The sequence below is a fragment of the Equus caballus genome, chromosome 21 (genome assembly GCF_041296265.1).
Source record: "Equus caballus isolate H_3958 breed thoroughbred chromosome 21, TB-T2T, whole genome shotgun sequence".
Classification (NCBI taxonomy): Eukaryota; Metazoa; Chordata; class Mammalia; order Perissodactyla; family Equidae; genus Equus; species Equus caballus.
Genome location: NC_091704.1, coordinates 38835818 through 38855583, shown reverse-complemented (window position 1 = coordinate 38855583; position 19766 = coordinate 38835818). Strand labels below are relative to the sequence as shown.

The window sequence follows — 19766 nt, the reverse complement described above, 5'->3', positions numbered from 1 at the left end:
TACTTTATGCCAAGACTTGCTGGGAATCTCTTTGCCCTTTGGTGGGTAGCACAGAAGTTCTTAAGGATTTATTACTTACACATCAAAACAAAACAATTATATTATTTGGCTACCATTACAATACCTGTAATCAGAACATTGGGCTAATAAAGCCAAAGCAAATCCTGGGGAATTTATCATGCACTGAGCATCTATTATGTGCCTGGCCCTGGGTTGGGTACCAAAAAGAACAATTAGTAAGATACAGTCTGTGCCAGGAAGTCGCTTATAGGTTAACAGCGGCAAGAAGACAAATCTTGAAATAACTATTATACGAAGTGGAATATAATAGCATCAGGTGGGAGTTAAAAGCTAGACAGAGATCACTGTACCACAAGATACCTTGTGATCTTATGCAAATCTGAAGAATCAGGAAAAGCTTTATGGTCAGAGGTCTCATGAGGATAGGCAGCTAGTTACAGTTCCTCCCATAGCCACATCCTGCACTCCTCTACCCTACTAGCCTTGGACTCCCTCTCTGTGCCTTCAACCGTGAGAAACTGATCAAATCTAGCAGTACTAGAAAATAAACTGAATGAAGCTCAGGCTCTTGACATCAATGTCATTAGGTCATTATTGTGTGTATAAGACCCCCAAGACCTCTTTATGCTTTTACAAGCATGGGTGTGTTTGTCTCTAGATTTCCTTGTTTTGCACCAAGTTTGAGGAACATGTTACAGTGATTTTAGGTAATTGAATTGAGGACGAACAGCTCACTAAGGTGCAGCCACACTGACTTCCCTTCTGTTCCCTAACTCATCAAGTTAACTATCCCTTGTCTGGAATGCTTCGCCCTCAGATTTTGGCATAGCTGTCTTCTCTTGTTCTACTCTCGGCTCCACTGAAACATCTTCTATGACCCCAGTTACACGAGTAACCCTCCACCCCCTGTTTCCATCGCTCTCAATCACATCGCCCTCTTATGCTTTCTTGATAGCATTGATACCATCAGATACTTTCTTTTTCATTTGTTTGCTTTTTATTATCAATTTTCTCCCACTAGAATGTCAGTTCTATGAAACAAGAGGCCTTTACCGCTGATTTTGAGAGCTCTGGAAAGTGCATAGCATATGATAGGTGCTCAGACATACTTATTGAGTGACTCACTGCATGCATGAATGGTGAGAGGCAGAGGGAAATGATCAAGAGTCCTCTTCTGCTCTTTGCCTGAAGAAAACCTCTTGCAAGAACATCAGCTGTTCTTGAGGTGCCTTTGCCTTGGCACCTGCCCAAACCTTCTCTCTACTTGTGCAGCAACGGGTGCTAGGAACGTACATATCCATGCTTTTCAGATTAATAGATGGCGTCTCTGAAATAGGCTCCCTTTGGTCTATACTATGGAGCTGCAGTTGCTGAGGCTGGTATCTTATTCAAGATTCAATCCATATTTCCTACTCTAGGCCTTTCAGGCATCGGATACACTGGCTTCCAGGTGTAAGTTAGAAGGTGGCTTCAGGTTTGTAAAGCTCTTCATGCTGTGTATCTTCTCTGAATGTTTTCCAACACATTTTAAAAGCTTTACAGTTCCTCTTGCTAATGATTTTCATCTGGCAAAGAGCTTGTCTAGTTAAAAAGCAGATCGCCGAAAACACTTTTGGCACATATTTTTCTTATTACTTAGGCTGATTTTGTTTTAATATTTTTGCTTCTCTGGGAAAACCTGTTAATAAAGGAAGAGAAAAAATTGACTTCCCTTTTCAGAAGAGAAGATGTTAACTGGGTCGAGAGTTCTGGTTATATAAAATGTATTTCTCTAGTCCTTAACCGAATCAGAAAGGATCAAACAGACAAGTTTTGGAGATAGTTTGAGGTGAAAAGCTTTGGCATATTCCTGAGTTCTCTCAGCTGTTTAAAAATAATTTTGAAAGACTTATTTGCATTCTCCAAATTAACGATTTTGGCCAAAAGGAAAGACTAAAGTCATGGTTTTTCTCAGCTTGACTTCTTTCTTGGGTGTTAGGAATTTATAAGCGAGAGTTTTTGAAGTGGGATCATAGATAGGACCTTTGTACAAAGATGGGCCAAAATAAACACTCCATTGTTGCCTAGTTTTGTATCGCACATAGGAAAACATCCCTATCATTATTCTATTAAGGAGACACAGATTACCAGATCTCTAAGAAAAAGCCAGTGGTTGATTGAGCCACTTTGTGTGTAAAGGGTGGTGAACGTTGACTGCCAAATTTCTGTCAACACAAGAAAAAAACATTCATATATCAAAAAAACACTTTTCTTCTTCACCCATTATGTAAGAAATTTATGCGTGTTAGTACTTACCGAAAGAAATGGCACAGATACTTTCTGTTTTCAGCAGTCTGTTGAAATATCTTGATCAAAGACATTTTCTATTTGAAGTTTAAAAGTGACTATGTAAATACAGATAAATTCAGTTTTAATAAATTGGTCATCTCATCGTTTTATCACGTTTTTCACTCTGGCAATAATATTAGTTATGGTAATCAACCTAAAAGTGCTAAATATAAGAACATTTTTCTCTGATCTTGAAATGACAGGTCAAAAAGCCCCCACGACTACTCCCAGCTCATCCTGAGAAAGAGATTAATGTCTAATCATTGCCGTTCTCTGCTGCCGAGGTGGGTTGCCATTGTGGTTGCTGGTTGGGCAACTTTTCTCACTCTCCAAATTATTTCTCCCTTCATAAGAAAGAGGATCAAGATCCAAAGATTGTGCACCTTGTGGTGAGGTGTTGGCTATGCTTCTGTTCAACCAAGGCTCATTTACTAGAGAAGGAAAAGGACATTTTATTAGGTCCTGTAGTTTTCCAGGCATTATGCAAGATAATAAAGGAGAAAAAGATGAGGTCCTGCTTCTGAAGTTTTAGATCTGTTTCCCTTTGGGCACTAGGGAATGAGAAGGTAGGGCTGAAAAGCCCGCTTTGCCTTTTTGCCCTAAAGGGGTCACATTAGAACTCAAGAATGAAAAGCATTTACATTTTCAAGGGGAAAAAAGTAATTGGAAGTAAATTCACAGAACTTTAAAATTTTCTAGATACTGATGGAACTCAGTTGGGGGTATAGAAATTCTACTAGTGGCAAATCTTAACATGCAATTGAAACAAATTTTTATCTTGTGCTGTGTAATGGTGAGAATTCTTCAAAAGTTTCACATTAAGTATGCCGTTAGGTGTAGGTTTTTGGGTGACATTTTTGTCAGAGTAAGAAAACTGATCTCTATTTCTAGTTTATTAAGAGTTTGTCATAACTGTTAAATTATAAACAGTGGTCTTCTGCATGTTAGAATAACCATGTGGTTGCCTCTTTAAAATAATTAATGCAGTAGATTATATTGATAAATCTTTCTGATAATGAATCATCCTGGCCTAAATCTTACTTGAACAGGATGTTTTATTGTATTATCTTTTGTTTTTTTTATTTTTTTAAGGTTGCCTTAAAGTGTATTTTGGTAGACTTCCTTTTTATAGGTATTGATTTAAATAATTACTTTCAGAAATGTTTCTTTGAAAAGCTAAAAATGCAAAGGTTTTCCTTTCATTTTATTTCAAATATAGTAATTACCTAGGAATAAGCATTCTCCGTTTTCTGTCTATTGAGAATGAAAATATCCACAGAACATAAACCTAAAACATCTCATTTTCCTGTTTCTAAACTCTGTGAGGCCTATCACTTTCCCATGAGTTATGATCAGGCTGAGCTTCTCTCCCTTCCTAGGCTCCATGGTGTGGTATGACCTCAGTCCTCCTTGGTATGGGTCTCCCACCCCCACTTTGTTGATTTTTCAGGCAGCAGAAGTTGGCAACAACCACATTGTCAGTGCTCACCTCATGCCCATTATTCAGGCACCCCTCAGTCGGGCTGCTCACTCCCACATTAAGCAACAATAGTGTTCCCATTTCACCCACATTACCTATCCTTCTCCCAAGCAAAGCAGAAAATCTAGCACATTTTCATTGTCCTTTGAGATAATCTCACCTGTTTTCCTTGTTTTTATTGTATAAAATTTACTTTCACCTTTTTTGATCAATAGAAAATGTGGTCCATATTGTTTTTACAAGCAATATTTAGTTGAATTAGCTATCATTTTCCCTTTTCTTCCACCATTTATTTATTCGTGTAATAAATCCTTATGCATGACTTCTATTGGCCTGCCATGTTATAGGTACTTGGAAATGCAGCACTGAACAGAACAGACAAGTCCCTGAACTCATATAATTGACATTCTAGTAAGAGGAGAGAAAGAAAAACCAGTAAACTAGTAAATATATAATATATCAAATAAAGATAACTGCTATGGAGAAAAATACGAGTGTAAGGGTTATTATTGATCTAGGTCGTCAGATAAGAGATCACAGATGAAGTGATATTTGAATGGGTACTTGAAGGAAGTCGGGGAGAAAAGAATCCCAGGCAGAGGGAACAGTATATACCACATGAGGTTCAAGAAACATCAAACAGTCGTGAGTTGTTGGAGCAGAATGAGCAAGAAAAGTATGGTGGTAGATGGAGGCAGAGATGGTGAGTGGGAGTGGGGGGAAATCATGTAAGACTTTCAGACTACTGTAAGCACTTTGGCATTTACTCTAAGTGAGATGGGATGCCATCAGAGGGGCTTCAACAGAGAATTGTCATGTTCTTGTTTAGCAAGACCAAGATCCTGATGGTCGGCTTATATTTTTAGAGATAAGGGGATTCAAGAACAGAAGCATGTAGATAAATTAAGAAACTATTATAATAGCCTAGATAAGAAATGTTGGTGGCTTGGATGAGGGAGATAAAGATGGAGATGGTAAGAAGTGATCACCTTCTGGATATAATTTAAAGGTATGTCTGAGAGGATTGGTTGATGGATTGGTTAGGGTGTGAATGAAAGGCCTGGAAATATGGAAGAATGAAGGTGATATTGACTGAAATAACCAAGACTGTGGAATGAGCAGGTTAGGAGGATAAAATCAAAAGTTTAATTGTAGATTTATAAGTTTGACAGTCCTATAAAACATCCAAGGGAATTATTAGTCAATTTGGTTAATTGGATATGAGCCTCTAGTTCAAGGAAGTGGCCTGACTTAAAGTTATATATTTTGGGAACATAATCATCTAGATATTAATGTCACAGTACTGAATAAGATCACCTAGGGAATCAGCATAGATAGAGAAAGGAGGAGGATAAGTCCTAGAGATATTGCAATGTTACAGGGTTGGAAAAATGAAGAGAGTACAGCAAAATAGATTAAAATGAAGTGCCCCGTGGGTGGGAATCAATAGACAATGGTGTCCAAATACAAAATTAAGATATTTAAATTTCAATTGAAAATTTGGAACATTTAATGTTTCAAAGAATGATCCATTGTGTCATATGTTGTTTATAGGTCAAATGAGATGATTAAGAAGTAACTTCCAGGGGCCAGCCCTATACCCCAGTGGTTAAGTTCACATGCTCTGCTTTGGTGGCCCAGGGTTTTGCCAGTTTGGATCCTGGGCACAGACCTAGTACCACTCATCAAGCCAGGCTGAGGTGGTGTCCCACATAGCAGGACTAGAAGGACTTACAGCTAGAATATACAACTATGCACTGGGGGGCTTTGGGGAGAAGAAGAAGAAAAAAAAGGAAGATTGGCAACAGATGTTAGCTCAAGGCCAATCTTTAAAAAAAAGTAACCACCAGATTTAGCGTGTGGAAGTCATTAGTAACCAGGACAAAAATTATTTCACTGGAGTAGTTGCGGTTAAAGCCTGATTTGAATGGGTTTAACAAAATGGACAAAGAGGAATCAGAGATAAGAGTATAATGCAATCCCTTCAAGAAGTTTTGCTTTAAAGGGGAGCAGAGAAATGGGTTAATAATTACAGAGATAATAAGTGGATTAGTCAGAAGAGAGTATTTTTTTAAGAGGTGAGAATTTCAGCATGTATTTAACATGATTCTTGTCTTCTGGCAAAAATAGCGGCTTTAGTAATTATTTAAATTAGAACTTTTAGGCAGTAAACTCTGTTTTTATATGGCCCTCATACACACACACACACACACACACACACATACACACAGAGACTTTAGTGGTAGTTTAGCTGGGTATCAAATTCTAAAAGGATAGTTATTTCTCTAAGACTTTAAAGGTTTTCATTTGTGTCCTGGCACCTGTTGTTGCTGAGGAAAAATTCTTCTACTGGTCCATTTGAGTTCTTTAGTGGGTAATCTGCCTCTTATTTAAAGTAGCTTTAAACATTTTTTTCTTTATCCTGATACCCTATTGTGGATTTACTTTTTATTTATACTACTCAGTGATTACTGTGGGCTTTTAATCTGAAAACTCATTCCATTCTTTAATTTTGTAAAATTATTAGTAATAACCTTTTCCAAAACTGATTCTCTGCAATTAAATTAAATTCTCTCCTTCTGGAATTCCGTCATATGTGTGTTAGAGATTCTGAGTCTGCCCTCTTTGGCAGGTAATTGCTCTTTCACATTTTCAAGTTCTACCATCTTAAGTAAAAAAATAATAAACCTACCATTGCAGTATTTGGCACAGAGGAGCAAGTTCAAAGTATAAATTTGCAGTGCCACATTGACCAGCATTTCTGGCATTCGTTATTTTTTAAGGTTATCTTTAAGGCTAATAACGCAATATCAGGTAGCTGGTCTCAAAATCAAGTGAAGGATAAAAGCCTAAGGGTGGTCTGATATCAGCCTGGCAAAATCAAACTGATTAAAATGCTCTCTCCCATTTTCTCTTCCTGCTGTACTGTCATCTCTAGAGAATAATGAGGAAGCTTTCCTTAAAAAGATATGCGTGTAAAAGCAGAAAGAAAAAAGATAGGAGCTCCAACAAAGAAAGGAACCCAACAAAAAGTGAGAGGACATACATAGGTAAATCACATTAAATGTTTCAAAGAAGTACCCCCACTAATTCTCAAATAAATATAAATGAAAACAATAGAAGATATTTTTATCCATCGAATTAGCAGTGATGCAAGGAAAAGAAAATTTTGCTGACAATTACTTAGTGAACTTGAAGTTCTCTGCTGGTGTGGTCTGAGTCTAAATTAGGACAGTTTGAAAGCAATTGAGTGATGTTTATAAAAACTTTCATAAATGTTCTACCCCTTCATGCAGCAACATTGCTTCTGGGAATCAACCATTAGGCAATAAATGGAAACACAGGCCAATCCCCTCCCCTTCAAGAGATGCTTATTGTAGCATTACTTAGGATATTGAAAAACTAGAAGCAGTCTGTATCAATGGACTACAAACATTTTTGACTGCTACCACAGTAAGAAAATATTGGGTCTGCAGAGTCAGTAGACCTATATATGCATTGAAATGATTCATGTAAAGAAGCTGTCTGTTCATTTCCATTCCATTCTTCTTAGTCTGTTCTGGCTGCTATAACAGAAATACCACAGACTGAGTGGCTTATAAGCAATGGAAATTTATTTCTCATAATTCTGGAGGCTGAGAAGTTCAAGATCAAGGTGCTGGCAAATTCAATGTCTGCTGAGTGCCCATTTCTTGATTCATAGATGGCTTTCTCTTTTTTGCTTTTTGTCTTTTTTGCTGTGTCCTCACATGGCAGAAGGGTGGAGGAGCCGTCTGGGACCACTTTTATAAGGTCACTAATCCCACTCATGAAGGCTCCACCCTCATGATCTAATCACCTGAAAGGCCCCACCTCCAAATACCATCACGTTGGGGATTAGGTTTCAACATGAATTTGGGATAGGAGGTGGGAGGCAAACATTCAGAGCACCATTTCACTCGTTTAAGCAAGCCAACCAACAAAGCTGGGTTTGACCCGCTAAATTGATCTCACGGCCTAATAATAGATGTGACTCACAGTTTGAAAACCACTGACCTGAATGGCCAGTAATAGGAATATGATGGAATATTAATTAATGCAGCCATTAAATTTTATGTTGAGTTTTTTATTTATTTGTTTATTTATTTTGAGGAAGATTAGCCCTGATCTAACTACTGCCAATCCTCCGCTTTTTGCTGAGGAAGACTGGCCCTGAGCTAACATCCGTGCCCATCTTCCTCTACTTTATACGTGGGACGCCTACCACAGCATGGCTTTTGCCAAGCGGTGCTATGTCTGCACCCGGGATCCGAACCGGCAAACCCTGGGCTACGGAGAAGTGGAACGTGCGAGCTTAACCACTGTGCAGCCAGGCCGGTCCCCTGTTTATTTTTGTTTTGGGGTAGTTGGTGGCGGGTAGTACCGTGCTCCTTCAGCCAGCAAGGAAGAGGATGTTTCTGTATAACCCCGTGTAATGGGGATGTACATAATGACGCCAGGTCTTTGTTGCTGTGCCTAGCCATTCTCATGTAGCTGTCTGTCAAGACATCATGGGTCCTTCACGGATTCTTTTACGATGTCTTCAAGCTCCTTCTCCTCTTACCCGCAACTTCTCCAAGCTGATAGAATCTGCTTGGGTCACTCAACATTTAATTTCAAACCTTTCCTGTTGGTATTAGGACTTCATTCTCAATCTAATCAGTTAATATCTGCTGACCAGGTTGATTTCATTTGAATCAACAAAGAATTGCTAAAAGCTGCATTTCCTAGAAAAAGTGGCAATCTAATTGGCAGGTGCTTAAGAGACGCTAATGTTAAATGGAAAAAGAAAAATCAAAAATAAACAAAAAAAGAGACAGCTTTTTGTATGGGGTCTGTTGTCAATTTTCTCTAGATATGTTGTTAGCAAGAGAGTGACAGAAAAAGAATCCAGAATTTGTTTTACATTATATTAATACTTACCAAATTTCTACACAGCAAGTCTTGTGCATGTATAATCAGAAAAAAAAAAATCAGAATTGGCTCTGGGGAAAACGATCATTTTACAAACCAGTATCTTGTACTCCTACTCTTGATTTAGCTCATCTTTGTGGTATAAATGTGAAGTTTCTGTGAATAAAATTCTGTTTGAAGCAGAAAGCTTCATGTTTGTCCCACTAACACTATATCAGAATACATGTGCAACATACAATTTGGTTTTGGGGCTGGGTACAAAAACCTGGGCAGATATAACCCACCAGTAGGCCAGGCTCCTTTTCTAATGTTTTGCACTTCCCTACTGTCTTTGTATAATCATTGTTTATTACCTATTTTTATTTATTTGATAAATCCCCCCAAAACTTGAGGTTTTGCAATTTGGTTTGGGATAGGGTGGGGGCAATGTCACTTGCTTTCTTATTAGACAAAAATAATGTTTCTAACTAGGATGGTCATTTCTGTGGGCCTTAATAATTCCCCAAATACAACTGCTCACAAGTTGTAAAGTGTCAAATATTTCTGGTTCTCACACACTGCTAGGATTCATAAGTGTCTTAGAAAAGGAAGGAATATCTCTTACGGCTCATAAAAAAGTCATGTCAGAATGTCATGTGTTCAGGTAAACTTTCTTTCTTTCTAGGTATCAAGGAGAAAATGTCAGCTTATATTTTTACACAAGTATTGTGTGATTACACTTTCCCACTACTGTTTCAGTGGAACCTGAAAACTTAGACGAAAAACATATTTCAAGGATAAACTAGAAAGATATGAGCTGACTGGTTACTAAAACACTGGCTAGTTGGTCTTTTGCCAATGTTGAAACCCTCGTTATCTGGGATCTAACTTCATAGTGAGTTCCAGAAGTGGTCCACAGATCTACATAGCCCTCATCCATGTGTTTAGTGATCCGACCCATCAACATCCACACCAGTGGGAGTGGAGAAGGGGAAGGGGAGGAGATGTGCTTTTCCCTGAGAGATGTGTGTGCCACTTCTGCTCACGTCTTGCTAGCCGGAACTGAGTCATCTGACCACAGTTGGCTGCAAGGTTGTCTCTGAAATGTCATCTCTCAATGGATTCTATTACAAATTGAAAGCAGGGAGAATGAATGTTAGGGAACAATTAGTAAATTATCATATTATCACATTATACAATTGTAGTAATAATCCTATGGACAAGGAAAGTCATTTGAATGTTTTATTCAGAGGGGCGTTATGATCATAAATGTGTTTTAAAGCATAATTTTTATGTGAAAAATGGATTTGAGAGAGCCTGAGTGGGTGTTAGGAGGCTGTTCCTGAAGTCCAAGTGAGAGACGGTGGCTGGGACTTGGGCAACAGTGGAGAGGATAAAGGGAATGGAATGAATTCAGGAGATACTGAAGAGGTAATGTTGACAGATGACACGGGGGCATAGCAGGTAGAAGAGACATCCAGATAACTCCTACGTTTCTGGCTTGTGTTGCAAATGCTAGAGAAAGCCCAGGTTTGGGGATGAGGTGTCTATGGACCCCTGAGTTTAGCTTTGGAAATGAGCTTTAGAGGCATCTGTCAGACAGGCTGTTTCTACACATTGAAAATATGATTTCAAAATAAACTAAACACCAATTCACAGTCAGAGAAAGTCTCAGATCTAGTCATTGTTAACTAATTTATTCAAATGAATGTTCCCCTCTAGGGGTTCCTTATATTAAAAAGCTTTGTACATATGGCATGTCACAGAATGGTTTATTACAAACAAAGGAAAGTCAAACAGGCGGAGGGCGTCTTCTAACCAGCAAAAGGCCTTGCTAATTCTCACTGTGGTCATAAATCGTGTACATTCTTCTTGTGTTGATAGTGTGGACAGGACTGTTGGTGACACACAGGAATATTAGTCACGTAGCCTTGCACGTACAGCCGCTCAGCCCACACTCAGTGATGGGAATCATCATGATTATTCTAACCATGTGAGGAGCTGCAGGAAACATGGGAAGTTCCAGAGCTAGAAAGCAGTCTTTTTGTTTCTTGTGTTGCTTATGTATGTAGTTCACTAAATGTTCAGTGTTTTGCACCTTTTAGTTGATTTGTGATATTTTTTCTTAGACCTACTTCCCTTTATTACAAAGTAATTAAAAAGAAACAGAAACCACACTATATAAATGTTGTGTCCTCCTGCCCAATCAACCAAAACATCCTTAGTTGATTAGGACTTTAGTGGGTTGGGAGTAGGAGACTAAACAATATATAGGAGGTACAAATGATTTTCTAGTCAACTACTTTGTGCCACTAGGACTATGGTTAAACATTTACAGTTAAGTTAACTATGTTAGGATTTCCACTGGGCACTAATGTTTTGAAGTTCATTCATTTATCCTTCATTTAACAAATATCCAGTGTGCTATACTCTGGACACTTGGGCTACTTCAGTGAAAGGCCAGTGAACACAAGGAATAGATGCTTCGGCTCTCAGGAGCTTTCCTCTTGCACTCCTTAGAGAAGGCATGAGATTAGATTCAGATCAGTTTACTACTCTCTTCAACCCATCCCATTCGTAGCCTTTGTCAGATTCTCACACTTGGCCTTCTCAGCTGATCTGGCTGGCTCTCTGGTGATGCATCTCATGAGACTCTAGCCCAGGCCTGGCCTTCACTTCAGTTGGCAGAACCCAAAGGAGGACTGGGCAAAGGTTGAGGGGTTCATTATGTAAGGCAATGGGCTGTGTGCCTTTATCTACCCTTCTGGTACCAGGTGTGTGTGTGTGATAGAGGGAGGGAGGGGAGAAAGAGAAGATAATTGGTTTGGGCAGGATTTTGCAAAGGTTTGTATATAAAAGCAGCAAGACCACGAAGCTAGAGATTAAGACATGCTAAGCTGTGACCAAGAAACTTTCACCATATTCCACCTTCATCTGCACTCTCTCTGCCAGATGTTAACCAAATTACTGTAATGTGGTCCACTTGCATACATGACTGAATGAAAAAGAAAATTTAAAAACTTCTTGCCATAAAGCCCGGAGGAAGCCATACAAGAATCCAGCCTCTATTTCAGGAATATTTGCCGGAATATTGGTTAGTATTCCCTTTTTGTTAACTTTGATTAAAAGGCTGATAGTCAAGTTGCTTTTTTTTTTTTAACTTGCTTTTGCATTTTTGGATGTAACTCTCCAAGATGGCTGAGACAATTGCTTTCTTTCTCCTCCCACCTTATTCTTCCCTCTACTGGCTTAATTTCTCTTTGCTCCCCCTCTCCTTTCTACTGTAAGAAAAACTTCGTTTTTGTGTCCTGGAGTTTATAAAATATTAGGCAAAGCCTCAGACTGCCTTCCTTCTTGTCTAATCACCATTAAGATATAATTTGGGTTTCCAAAGTTTGTTCTCTGAATGAAGGGCTGGTTTTCTGAGTATTTAAGCATCTGGTACATTTTGAGAAAGTCAACAGAGATTATAATTTGCTCTCAGGAAACACTTCAGGGTTTTAATTCTGGTCCGTGTTTTACATTTCAATGGTCAGTTTATATTTTAGAAGAATATTATGAAGAAGAAGTGACACCACAATTGCATGTTTGTTTTGCCTTTTCTTCCAGGTTTTCTAAAGTCTTGGAGATGGTCATCACTTTGAAGAAAAGTAAAATCAGATTTTGTCTTTTTGTGCTTCTAGCCATCCCTCTTTGCTGATTTTCTCTGATGCTTTGGGTTTCTTACTGATGCCTGATTAAAGCTGTCCCATCATGCCTGATGTGATGGGAAACACCTCTTACCCTATCTCACTAAAAATCATTAAGATGAACTTTCAACAGAAGGACATGCTCCCACCCCCTCAAAACTCCCATTTTAAAATGGTGTTGGGGTCTTTCTTCATTCTCTCAACAATTCATTTAAACCTGAGTGTGCCAGGCACCATGCGAGGTAGTAGGGGAAACAAAAATGATCTTCAGGAGAGAGATGAGAAAATCACAGATATCTTACAGTGCTATCATAGAAGTTTGTCAAGGCTGTTATGGAAGTAGAGAGGAGGGCCACCAAGCCTCACCTGGTAGGAATTTGGGGGTGTTGCTAGAAATGAGTCTAAATTGACATGACCTTGAGCTGAGGATTGAGGGAATGAGTATCAGAGATGGATGAAGTGGGAAGAGGACAGGAAGCAGAGGGGCCAGAGGTGTGAAAAACCTAGAACCTTCTGAGAAGATTTCTCTATTGGCAGAAGAAAGGGGAGGTTTGGGGAAATGCTGGAAGATAAGAAGAGAAAGGTAGAGAGAGACAAGATCAGATCACACAGGGCTGGATGTACCTTCCTAAGAGTTTGTCATTTGTCCTGGAGAGTTCAAAACAGAGGGAGCTGATCTGCAGTTTAAGAAAATCACTGCGGTGCCAGTGTGGAGAATAGATTTTTGCAAGGTTCTAACCAAGATTATTTTTGGAAATTTAGGCTCTGCTTGGTCCAGATTTGAAGGCTGGTTGTGAGTAAACTCCTTTTCTGTATTACTCCAAGGCTCTTGTCCTACTTCAAAGAAGGTGGCAAGGGGAACTTGGCCCCCATCGAGGCTGGGCAAGTGGCCGGCTGGCTGGGGCAGCCAGAGAGCCCAAGTCACCTCATGCCCGCACTTGTTATGATTTATTTGTACTGAATGCCTAGTGGTAAATGACACCATGTGTTATGGCATGTGTGAGCCTGAGAGTAAGTGTGGCTCTTTGCTCCTTGAAGTGCTCCTTGAAAATAGAGCGACAGTTGAAGACAACATGGTGTACTAAAAAAGCCCGTAGCACCAGGGACAGAAGAGCTGGGTGCTTCTTCCAGATCAGCTGTACCAGCAGAGGGGTCTTATACACATCGATTCATCTCTCTAGGTTTTGCTTACCTCATCTATAAAATGTGACCTTTACACTAACATGGTCTTTAGGGCCCCATCCAGCTCCCGGGCTCTCTGATTGTGATTCAACTTCCTGCTGGTTCCCTGGCCCCCATCATCACAAACCTCAGGCTTCTAGACATTCGGATGAATAGAGAAACTAGTAAAGCCATTTATCTTTAAACTATTTGTAGCTTAAGGAATCAAAACTAGTGAGCATGGAAAATAATTTTCAAAGGAAAAAAATTGTGATTCATGTTCTGTCTTATGCCACTGATAAAAGAGAAGTGGAAAGCCACTTGCCCACATCTTCCTTTATTTTTTCCTTCTTTTACTGCTGACTTTTTCTGCTTGTCCGCCCTGCAAAAGTAGAAAGGCGATGAAATGGGGATCTGAGGGGACTGAGGGTGAGACACTGATGGGGAAGGCTGACCTGTGGGAAGCTGCATTCTGCCACCTGCCGAAGGAGCAATGCAGCCTTTACTTGGCATAAGCAGCCATTCAGATGGGTCCTACGCAGAATTTTGACTTAACTGCGACCTTCTTTGCCTTTGTTAAATTCTCTGGTACCTATAGCCAGCACCCTCAGGGAACGTCCTGGCTGCCCCAAATTCAGCCGTAGGGCCATCTTCTAACCCCCAAAGTACCCTCTGCTCTTTTTTACCCAAACTAACTTCTTCTAAAGATCCAGAAACTGTAGCTAAATGGTGTTGTGGGTATTCTTGGGTTGGGAGGAGGGGGAGAGCTTCTAGTGCCTCTGGCTTACCGTCTACCCACCAACACCCCCCCCCCCCAAACACACACACGTGCACGCACGTACACACACAGAGCACACATCTGTTCACTCATCAAATCCTGCAAGGCACCTTAGTGGTGGGGCAGAGGGATAAATAGATGGAGTGGGTCTGGGTCTTGCCCTGAGGAACTTTACAGATAGCAACACAGGCACTGAGAACTCATTTATTCCACAGACAGGGGTTCATAATCTTGTGACTTTGATTCTGTGGCGCATTTTATAGCAGAGGTTAAAAAAAAATCAGTGTGTTGGGCCGGCCTGGTGGCACGGCGGTTAAGTTTGCATGTTCTGCTTCTCGCTGGCCCAGGGTTAGCTGGTTCGGATCCTGGGTGCGGACATGGCACCAGTTGGCAAAAAGCCATGCTGTGGTAGGCGTCCCACATATAAAGTAAAGGAAGATGGGCATGGATGTTAGCTCAGGGACAGTCTTCCTCAGAAAAAAAGAGGAGGATTGGCAGTAGTTAGCTCAGGGCTAATCTTCCTCAAAAAAAAAAAAAAATCAGTGTGTAGACATGGAGGAGTGAACAGTTAAGTTTCAGGGGAGTGTAGAAGGCTTCATGGAGGCGACCATCTTTGATCATAATTTTGAAAAGTAGTTAGGTTTGTGATTTGTCTGGCAGCGGGCTTGAAGGTAAAGGAAGATAGACCGAGAAGGAGGATGTTTCAAGTCTAGAAAAAAGAAAAGGCAGTGGGGCTAGGATTCGGGGAGGAGGATCTACATTCCAGAGAGAACTCTCGGGTAGAATCACCTCCTTAGGGTGACAAGTTACATATGAGAGGGAATGGCATTACCAAGCCATCTAGTTCAGGTAACTGGGGAACCCTAATTTCATTAAGCAAGATAGAAAATATGAGAGATGGAGCTGTTTGCTCATTAGGTAGGAGTGGGCAGCTAGGAGAGGCTGAGTTCAGTTTGGACAGGAGTTATTTCAGATGCTTATGGGCAGCAGGTGAATTATTTCCCCATATCAGGCACCTGCCCTCTGGTTCTTTAGCATTTTTACATGATGTTCTGTGTAAACTGCCACGCTGGGGATACCCTGTAGCTTTTCTTCCTCCTTTGGAAGTAAAATTTTAACTGGTAACACGATCACAAGTGGTAGAAAGTGAAAAATTCATTTGAATCATTTTTCAGTTTGATGGCGGGGGGGTGGATGTTTTCTTACTGTTCTACAAGATGTGAAATAACTGATTTCGCTCAATCAGATTGCAATGAAAAAGCATTTAATTGTTCCTTTGACTTCTTGTGAGGTGGACAGTCTCCATGAATCAATAGTGGTTCAGGGTTCGGCTCGGCCTGCTCGTTCCAACCCTCATTCACCAGCCTACTGATTTAGGAGAAACATGACCAAGTCATTGAATTACCGTTTCCTGAGTTGTGCTCTGATGGTCCCATGGGGTGGTAAACATAAAGCTCCTGAGAATCAAACGTTTAATTCAAGAAGACTGAAAACAAATTTTGCTGAGCCAAGATGTTAGGTTTACAAGGACATGTTACAAAGATAGCCTGTGCTTCCCCCTTCTGCACCACCTTTTCCTCCATCAATACATGCCCGTTGTCCTTATCTTCTCCCTACCCTAGTCTGTCATAGATTTTGACCTTGGTTTTGATTTACCTTCCATTGACACATGTCTGCTTTTTAACTTCCTGGTTTAACCTGAGGTTAAGATGAGCAGCAAGGGCAGCAAACTGAGTTATATAGGGTTTCTTACTTTCCTGGGGAATCATCTCTTGTCCAGATTTACGTGTTCAAAAATAAATTGCATCAGTTGATTCAGAGGTGATCAGACTCTAGAGGCCCGATTTATACTTACCAAACGCAGGAGATGGGCCAGTGTACCAGAATGCCAGTACATTTGTTTATCCTCTATTTCAGCTGTCAAACAATTTCATTTCAGCCCATTATTGTATTCGTTTTCCAGAAAGAGAGAAAACCCAGAAAACAAGATAAGAATCAGAAGGTCATTTGGCAATTGTAGAATTGGAATAGAGAAAACTAAGTGACTTCAGGGGAGAGCATCACCAAATTCTGAAAGATTATTGTACCTGTCTCTGTATTGGGGCATTCTTCTTGGTCCCAGGTAGTTGGAGGAGACAAAGCCATAAATTATTTACTATCTAATTTTTTTCAGCATTCTTCATCAATCATTAATTGATTAGACTAGATTACCTCTGAAGTCTCTTCCACCTCCAAATTTCTATGGTCTGCTAAAAATCCCCTCTCCATGTGGACATGTTTTGGTGGTGACTGATAATTATCTTCCTGATTGGTGTTTGGAAAGTCAATGTCAGGCTCTATTACAGACTTTTAGAGGCTCTATTAGTTTTCTGTTGCTTCTATAACACATTACCATAAACTTAGTAGCTTATAGAAACACCCATTTATTACCTTGGTTCTGTAAGTGAGCGGTCTGGACACCGTAGTGCAACTGGATTCTCTGCTTAGAGTTCACAAGGCTGAAATAAAACTGCCCTGAGGGCTGCATTACCTTCCGGAGGTTCTGGGGGTGAATTTGCTTCCAAGTTCATTTGGGTTGTTGGCTGAGTTCAGTTCCTTGCTGTTGTAGCCCTGTCTTCCCCATTTCTTTGCTGGCTGTCAGCTAGAAGCTCTTTTTTGCTCCTAGAGCCTGCCTGCATTGCATCTCATGTTTCCACGTGGTCCGCTCCAGCAACAGCAGGTCAAGTCCCTCGCAAGTTTCTAATCTCTCTGACTTCACCTTCTGCCACATCTCACTGACTGACTTCCTCTCCTGCTCTTACAGGTTAATGTGGTTGCAGTGATTCGCCCAGATAATCCAGAATAATCTACCTACTTTAAAATCAGTTGATTAGTAACCTTAGTTTCATCTTCAGAGCCTCTTCAGCACAGTACCTAGATAGGTTTGGTTGAATAACCAGAGATGGTAATCTTTGGGGACCTCTTTAGCATTCTGCCTACCGAGTCTCAGCAGCAGCACTTTGAAATAATATTTTGTCATTTCTTGAGTGATCATATGTGTGGATGGCTGATTTCATTGATTTATATGCATTCTTTTTATTTGCCATTTGATAGTCTAGTATTTTCTGACCCTGCCTTCATATTTCAGTATTTCAACCACTTGGCATAGAAAGTTCTCTGTTGCAAAAAGTATGTTTACTGGTTGGTTGAATGGGGGAGAATGACATTGTTTCTCTCTCCCTCTCCTCAGCTGAAAGGCTCCTTCGGGCAGGTGAGCTCAGTTTTCACAGACTTCAAAATCATAGCACATTTGGTTTGCACTAGGTCAGTGCTTCTCCGTTTATCTATGGTAAGACCAGGACATTTGTTTGTTAAGTTCCTGGGTGGTTCTAGTGCACAGCCAAGGCTGAGAACTATTGATATGTGCTGACGTTCTATTTTGGATATAAGGAAACTGAGGCCGAGGGTGAGAAATGACTCGCTTAAAGTCCCATAAGTAGGGAGAGATCTGGTGCTCGAATTCCAAATTCTGTCCCACAAACTAAAGGTTTATCATTTAACTGCATGTAGACTTCAGCGCTCGATGACTATGTGCAAAATGAGTGTTGCAAAGGTCTAGGACACCCTGTTTCTTGATTCAGTAGCAAGATTATTCCTTTCTAAGACTTTAAGAAACTGTTAGACCTTGCAAATTCTCTGTTTAAAGGTCTCTTCTCAACAGTGTGGCCTGCTCATGAGCAATAGTAAGCACTATTCTGCACTAGCCACAGAACTGGCCCCATGGACGTCCACATCTCTCAGTGTTCCAGAGCTGCACAGTCCCAATTCAGTAACCACTAGCTGCATGTGGCTATTGAGCTGGAAATGTGCCTAGTGCCAATTGCAATGTGCTGTGAGTGTTAAATACGCAGCCGATATATAGACTTAGTATGAAAAAAAGAGTATAAAATATCTCATTAATAGTTCTCATATTTATTACATCTTGAAATGATAATATTTTGGATATATAGGGTTAAATAAGATATTTATTTTTTCCATGTAATTTAAACATCTTCATCATATAGTTTAGCCCTTAGTAAGATACTGTATTATGTATTTCTTCATTTATTAGATGGCTAAGTTTCTATCACAAAAACCTAGTGAAGCGTGAACTTTGTCTTGGACTTCTGGATTCTGTTGGGGGAGTTGTTGGGGGAGAAGCTAGAAGAGTGATAGATACGCATGAGCCTTCAGTGTAGTACATAGGGATGTGGACTAACAGACTTTTAGAACTGGAAGGGAGCTTAGAGACCAGATACTAGTACTCCTTTCATGATATAGATGAGAAAACTGAGATTCAAAAGAATTAAATGAGTTAACTAAGGTCTCTCCAAAGAGCTAGGACTAGTACCCGAGCCTTCTGCCCCAATCTGTGATCTTTTTCTGCTTTGTCTTTTTTACTTGACTCTTCAGATAAATAATACCATTCTCTAGAGGGAGAATGTCTCTAAATATTCTTAAATCATCACTTCTCAAACGTTTTTTAAGTATTATTAATATTTACAATAACTTTTATGAAAAGCCATCTAATAAACATTATTGTTGCATGAGTAACCAAAAAAAGAGAAAGGGGAGGAAGTAGGAAAAATCCAGAATCCCACTCCTCTAATAAACCAACTGTTTTCATTTACACTGGTTACTTTTTTTATTAAGGTAACATTGATTTATAACATTATATAAATCTCAGGCAGACATCATTGTATTTTGACTCCTGTATAGACTACATTGTGTTCACCACCAGAAGTCTAGTTCAAATACAGTTCCAGTACAAATGTGCCATTTTACCCCTTTGGCCCTCCTGTACCCTTCTTTCTCTCCAATAACCACCAATCTATTCTTTTATCTATGTGTTTGTCTGTTTATCTTCCACATATGAGTAAATCATATAGTATTTGTCTTTTTCCATCTGCCTTATTTCACTTAGCAAAATACCCTCCAGGTCTATCCATGTTGTCACAAAGGGCAAGGTTTCATCTTTTTTATGGCTGAGTAGTATTCCACTGTATATCTCTCTCTATCTATCTTTCTTTCATCTATCTATCTCTATACACACATACATACCACATCTTCTTTATCCATTCATCTATCAATGAATACTTAGGTTGTTTCTAAGTCCTGTCTATTATGAATAATGCTGCAATGAACATAGGGGTGCATATATCTTTTCAAAGTAGTGTTTTTGTGTTCTTTGGACAAATACCCAGAAGTGGAATAGGTAGATCATTTGGTAGTTCTATTTTTAATTTTTTGAGGAATCTCCATACTGTTTTCCATAGTGGCTATACCAATTTACATTCCTACCAGCAGTCTAAGACAGTTCTCTCTTCTATACATCCTCTCAAACACTTGTTATTTCTTATCTTTTTAATAATAGCCATTC

At 39.8% G+C, this 19766-nt stretch overlaps 1 protein-coding gene across 4 annotated transcripts in view; it reads left to right on the top strand.

The window, feature by feature from the left end:
- GHR (growth hormone receptor) overlaps nt 1–19766 on the top strand; it is a 245033-nt gene that overhangs the window by 79734 nt on the left and 145533 nt on the right. Inside the window, exon 1 of one of the 4 annotated variants that reach the window (XM_014734891.3) lies at nt 10249–11834. The exons of the other annotated variants lie outside the window; for them this stretch is intronic. The gene's annotated coding sequence lies outside the window, so the exon portion shown is untranslated. Of the gene's footprint in view, nt 1–10248; nt 11835–19766 lie in introns of those variants that run through there. 4 annotated transcript variants of the gene reach the window in all.